This window comes from Heteronotia binoei, chromosome 5 (assembly GCF_032191835.1).
Source record: "Heteronotia binoei isolate CCM8104 ecotype False Entrance Well chromosome 5, APGP_CSIRO_Hbin_v1, whole genome shotgun sequence".
In the NCBI taxonomy this organism is placed as follows: Eukaryota; Metazoa; Chordata; class Lepidosauria; order Squamata; family Gekkonidae; genus Heteronotia; species Heteronotia binoei.
In genome coordinates this window covers 3,531,249-3,537,668 of record NC_083227.1, presented here as the reverse complement: position 1 = coordinate 3,537,668, position 6,420 = coordinate 3,531,249, and the positions used below count along the sequence as shown (strand labels likewise).

General features: G+C 52.5%; 1 pseudogene; it reads right to left on the bottom strand.

Annotated features, from left to right (window-relative positions):
* Positions 1-4,044: 4,044 nt before the first annotated feature.
* Positions 4,045-4,486, bottom strand: LOC132571398 (V-type proton ATPase subunit d 1-like; annotated as a pseudogene).
* Between the last annotated feature and the right edge of the window lie 1,934 nt (positions 4,487-6,420).

Below are 6,420 nucleotides of genomic sequence, written 5' to 3'. Positions count from 1 at the left end.
CATCGTCTGATAAAGTCTGCATGCATACGAAAGCTTACATTCTTCATAAAACTTTGTTGCTCTTAAAGGTGCTACTCGACTCCTACTTTGTTCTTATGCTCTGTTTTCTTGGTGTTTGGGGGGCAACAGTGGGAGGACTCCTGGAGTTCTGGCCCTGCTGGTGGACCTCCTGGTGGCACCTGCATTGTGGCTACTGTATAACGTAGTGTTAGACTGGATGGGCCATTGGCCTGATCCAACGTGGCTTCTCTTATGTCTGGGACAGTGGTGCTCTGTATTCTTGGTGCTGGGGAGGGCAATAGTGGGAGAACTCCTGGAGTTCTGGCCCCACTGGTGGACCTCCTGATGGCCCCTGGGTTTTGCCCACTGTGTGATAGAGTGCTGGACTGGATGGGCCACTGGTCCAATCGAACATGGCTTCTCTTATGTTCTTAAGCTGTGGTACCAAATTCCTTGATGGAGGCAGCCACGAAGCCTGCCCCAAAAAAGCTTTCATTGCACCTAGAGAAAAAAAATTAAATTAGCTCCCGGGGGTAATGATTGGGGCCCTGACTCTGAGGAATAAGTGGTTTTACCCTCCATACTCTTTCCTGCTCAGAAATGGTCTCCCCTTTAGTCCACTTCAGCCCCAGGATGTCTCACTCAAGCCCCTAGCCACAGCAGTCCTGCCCCTTTCCTCATCTTCTCTGTCCAGGTCTGTTCAAAGCTTTGTGTATCTGTGGCATGACGCTCCTCAAACAGTTTTGCACAAAGTTGACCACCAAACTTATAGCAGCCGCAAGAATCACCATTGCTTCAGTATGGAAATCTCCCTCGCCTCCCTCCTTAAGAGTCTGGCACGATAAAGTATGGGATCAATTGATTATCCATAAAATCTCAACTTTGTGCATCACAACTTTACAGACTCAAAGAGTTTGGAACAAATTTAGATCCATCTGGGCGACGGCATTAAATTTTATGTCAGAACATTGCTTTCTTCTTTCGAATTGCGCTTATCATGCTTGGCTTCATTTTTAATTATCTGTGGCCTGAAGGGCTCATCTCTGAATGAAATATATTGATGACTCGTATTTAGATATAACTTCTTTTGTTTATGGTATTTTATGCAGTATTTCTCTTGACTCTTTTATGCAATGCAACTGAATGATATAATTTAAAGCTGTTGGAGAGGGAGGCATCCGGAATCACTCCCAGACTCTCCATCTGCTGGGCTGGTACCAAAGCAGCATCGCCCAGTGCTGAGAGTTGGATGCACGAACCCCCCCCCCCCTCGATTCAGGTACAGGACCTTCATCTTAGTTGGATTTAACTTCAGTTGACTCTGCTGTAGCCACCCAGCCACAGCGTCTAACGCCTCCGACAGCTGTTCAGGGGGGAAGACGGTCTGCCGTCCATCAACAGATAGAGCTGGGTGTCATCAGCATACTGGTGACAACCAGTTCAAAACCTCGGACAATCTGGGCAAGGGGGCACATCTAATGTTAAATAATGTAACCGAGAGAATAGCTCCCTGCAGCACCCCACATATGCTCCCACCTTGGGAGACCTACTGGGAGGCTCCAGTAAAACACCCAAGCACCATCAAAGGCTGGGAGAGATATTTCCTTCCCCAGAGCGCCACGACCCACACAGAGAACCTCTGTCTTCGCCGGGTTCAACTTCAGCCCACTCAGCTTAACCCACGTAGCAACAGCCTGTAAAGCCCGGTCCAGATTCCCTGGGACGGAGGCGGGCCGGCCGTCCATTAGCAGATAGAGCTGGGTGTCATCAGCATACTGGTGACAACCAGTTCAAAACCTCGGACAATCTGGGCAAGGGGGCACATATAATGTTAAATAATGTAACCGAGAGAATAGCTCCCTGCAGCACCCCACATATGCTCCCACCTTGGGAGACCTAACAACAGCCTGGCAGCCGCATTCTGCACTAGCTGCAATCTCCGGGTCTGGCACAGAGGCAGCCCCATGTAGAGGGCGTCTCAGTAGTCCAATCTTGAGGTGACCATCGCATGCATCACTGTTGCTAGGTCCCGGCGCTCTAGGAAAGGGGCCAACTGCCTCGCCCGCCTCAGATGAAAAAATGCTGACTTGGCAGTGGCTGTTATCTGGGCCTCCGTTGATAGTGAAGGCTCTAGTAAAACACCCAAGCTCTTTACCTGTTGTGCCGCTGAAGGCTGGGAGAGACACCAGGTCCATCGCCTGAGTGGAGGCCGTGTCATCGGCATGGACATTGAAGTCGCCCAGGACCATAAGCCCCGGGTATCCAACGCCCAGCCCGCCACTGCCTCCAATAGTGATGGTAAGGCGCTAGCTGGTGCGTTAGGCGGACGGTACACCAGCCAGATCGCCAACCCCTCTCCAATATCCCACGTCAGACCGGCACATTCGATGCCGTCGATCTTTGGGGCCGGGAGAGCCCGAAAGGAGTAACCCTCCCGTATGAACAACGCCACCCCTCCCCCCCACCCGTTATTCCGTGTCTGGTGAAAGACCGAGTAACCTGGGGGGGTCATCTGGGAGAGAGCTACTGTCTCTCCATCTCGCACCCAGGTCTCGGTCACGCAAGCCAGGTCCACATCCTGTTGGAGTAGAAACTCCCTAAGGGACGAGGTCTTATTGTTAATGGACCTGGCGTTGCATAACACCAGTGACGGAGACGAGCATTTCCTCTTGGCCACACTACCTACCACCGTTGGGATGGGAAGTAGACTAGAAGGTGGCCGAGCTCCATTTTGTCTCTGTCTCCTTCCCTTACGTGTCTGTCTATTCCCACCGTCGTATCTTCCCCTGCCCAGGAGCACTGGAATCCCCTGGACAAGCATCTGTACCTGCTTGGAATGAGCTCACAGTGTGACCCCCTCCCAATTTATCTCCGCCTGCCGTTCAGTTTATCCCCCCCCACCAACCCCTCCTACTCTTGACTGCTAAACACACTACTTATATCTCAACTTAATTAATTCAATAGCCCATCCCAACCTCCCTTCCAATCAATTAGTAAAAATATTATAAATTTAATCCGTTCCAGCACTATTAATAAATAATCCCTCCCACCCCTTCCTAATTAATGTGCTAAAAAGTTATAAATATAGATATATATAGTCTGATATATATAAATATATTATAAATCAATCAATCACTAATTAATTGGTTAAAAATCAAATAAATTAATTAATAACAATTTCAACGTTCCATTAGTGGTCTGCAGTCAATTAATCAATAGGTTGCAAGTCTGCAGTCAATTAATAATAGGTCTGCAGTCAATTAATCAATTAAGTCCAAATATTCCGTAGAGGGGGTGGCGGTAGATATTGTCTGTAGGTTACAGATCTTAAAATCATACTTATAAGCTGGTCCTGAGTGCTGATAAAGTGCAGGTCCCAATGCAGTTGATGATTAGACAGGCGGGCCACAGTTCGATGACTCAGCGGCTCGACGATATCCGCAGGCTGCAACCCAGAGAGGGCAGACTCTCCCCTGCGTCCTCCCAGCTGTTCAGTCACCCCCTCAGCTCCAACCAAGGAGCGCAACCCCTGTTGGCATCGTCTCCAATCCCTTGCAGCTCGCCCTACTCCTGGGCTCCCCTGAGCCCCGTACAGGGCTTCTCTGTCGGGGAGTATCCAGGCCGTTGGGTCTGCCGCACTGGGTGGTGTCTGTAGATGGAAGGGGTGGGAGTGAAAATGGAGGGAGCAAGGAGGAGGGGGGCGAGAAGGCCAGCCCCCCGGCCGACGCCCACCACTCGGCTGTGGCGTTTCGTCGGGTCGGGTCATCCGTCTCCTGCCTCTGCGGCTCCACACTTCCCGCAGTCTCACCAGGTCTCCCCGTACGGCAGCTCGTGGTCACATCTCTCCTCTGCCACAGCACCAGGCCCAGCCTCCGCCTCCGTTGTTCACAGGTAGGGTTTGGCGTCCGTTCGGCTGTTTAATCTTAGTTGTTGTTTATTCGTTGCTGCAATTTCGCTTAGTTGTATCAGTGCAGTCGCTGTAGTATAGCTGTTGTTGCTGTTAATACTGTTGCTGTTAGATAGATATTAGTAACGGCGGGAGCCTTAGCGTCTTGGGTGGCACTTGGGCACCAACTGGGCAATGGAGCGCTGGTGCAGAGTCCTGGTGATGAGCAGGATCACGTTATCAATCATGTAGCTGTACGTGATGAAGTCCAAAAAGCTGGCCAGGGGTTCATAGGATGATTTCTCATATGGCGGAACTCTACCACCATCTTCTCCTTCAGCTTGTCATCAACGACGGAAACGGTGAGAGGGGAGGCTTCGTTTGCCAGGAAGTTCCCATAGTCTGTGCTCCGGAGATGGAGCTTCAAATCTTCCAGGCTCTCGCACTGCACCAGGTTGACGTAATCGGACTGGCTCAGCACCCCTGCCTTGAAACCCCGCACCAGGCCCTCCAGGTAGCCACTGTCGACGTTGAAATAGAGCTCAGGGAACGACGACAACATGGTGAGGCCGAGAACTCAGAAGGAGCAGCGGCTACAGAGGCGGACGTCTGGTTCTACCGGTAACTCTACGATGTAATTTTTTTGATCTGGAGCTTTATCTGTTGCCAGAAGTTTGCAATGTATTTGAAGAAGAAGAAGATGATATTGGATTTATATCCCGCCCTCCACTCCGAAGTGTCTTATTTCCACCAGCTGTTGATAAAGTCAGCCTGGTCCCCGCATAATTTTGGGCCTAGCTGGGCGCAAAGTTGTTGTGTTGCATTGTTGTTAAAAATTCCGTGAGCGAGGGGGGGGGAGGGGCAGGGGCGGGGGGGAAATGGAGGAAGCAGGGGATGGAGACTGGGAGGGAGGTGAGCAATTGAGGTGAGATTGGGTGGGTAGTTCCCACCCCCGATTCATTTCCTACCGCAGGGAGGGGAAGATGGAGGCAGGACGGAGGGAGATTGGAAGGGAGGGTGGCGAATAAGGCAGGAGGGGTGAGCTTGGGCAGATGGAACAAGGTTAGAGCTGAGGAGGGAGGGTAGGATGAAAGAAGGGGGTACAAGCGGTGGAAGGTTGGGAGAAAACCCAGCACTGGGGCCTCGGCGCCCCCCGCTGGCAGCGGCATGCCACACATTCCCTGTCCTGCCAGCCCCATCACCGCTGAAAGGAGGAACCGCGCAGCAGACGGAAGAGAGTGCTGAGCAGGCTCTGGCCGAGCGGCACCAACGCAGTGTAGAGGCGTTCTCCCTGAGCAGTGCTGAGGCCCTGCTCGGCTGCCCTTGCCGTTAAGGTGAGAGCACTCGAACGGGGTGCCTTCTTTTCCTTGTGTGGGAAGCCTGCATCAGAGAAGCCTCCTCCCAACGCCCTGCCTGATTGCTCTCGCTTCGAACGCCCCCTCTCCACTCGCATTGTCCCTCAGGTTAATTTTTTCTTGGCTCTGAGGGCTCACAGGAACTCCCCCAATCCCTCAGAGCCCAGAAACAGCGGAGCTTCCCTTCCCCAGCATCCTCTGAGGACGCTGGGGAAGCGAAGCTCCAAGTGCCAGCGCAATGACGTCACCTCTGAGTGACAGCGTCACGACGGGTGCACACAAAATCTTTTCTTCTGGGGGGGGGTGCACATTGGGATTCTGCCTCGCGCAGCAGAACCCCACATGCCAGGCCTACTCTTGCTTCAAATATCAGAGTACCCGAGCGAGGTCCTTCAAGACCAGGGGCCTTGTCCGAGCGGGGCTTTCTCATGTGGTGAAGAAGGGACACCACTCTGGTGAGAGAAGCCAGCCAGGGCATCCAGGCCTGTAGCTACGGGGGGGGGGGCTGGGGGAGGGTACGGCCAATCTATCAAACCCCCCCTTCCCTCTGTAGGGCCCAGCCATTGGAGGGCCACCAGAGCTGCTCCTGCTCAGCGGAGGTGGCTTTGCATGGAGGTTTCCTCAAGAGAAGCCCTCCATGCGTGAGTGGAGTTTGCACGGAGGTTTCCTCAAAAGAAGACCTCCATGAGGGAGTGGAGATTGCACGGAGGTTTCCTCAAAAGGAGAACTCCATGAGGGAGTGGAGTTTGCAAGAAGGTTTCCTCAAAAGGAGCCCTCCATCCTTGAGTGGAGTTTGCATGGAGGTTTCCTCAAAAGGAGCCCTCCATGCTTGAGTGGAAATTGCACGGAGGTTTCCTCAAAAGGAGACCTCCATGAGGGAGTGGAGTTAGCAAGAAGGTTTCCTCAAAAGGAGCCCTCCATCCTTGAGTGGAGTTTGCATGGAGGTTTCCTCAAAAGGAGCCCTCCATGCTTGAGCCCTCCATGCTTGAGCCCTCCATCCTTGAGTGGAGTTTGCATGGAGGTTTCCTCAAAAGGAGCCCTCCATGCTTGAGTGGAAATTGCACGGAGGTTTCCTCAAAAGGAGACCTCCATGAGAGAGTGGAGTTAGCAAGAAGTTTCCCTCAAAAGGAGCCCTCCATCCTTGAGTGGAGTTTGCATGGAGGTTTCCTCAAAAGGAGA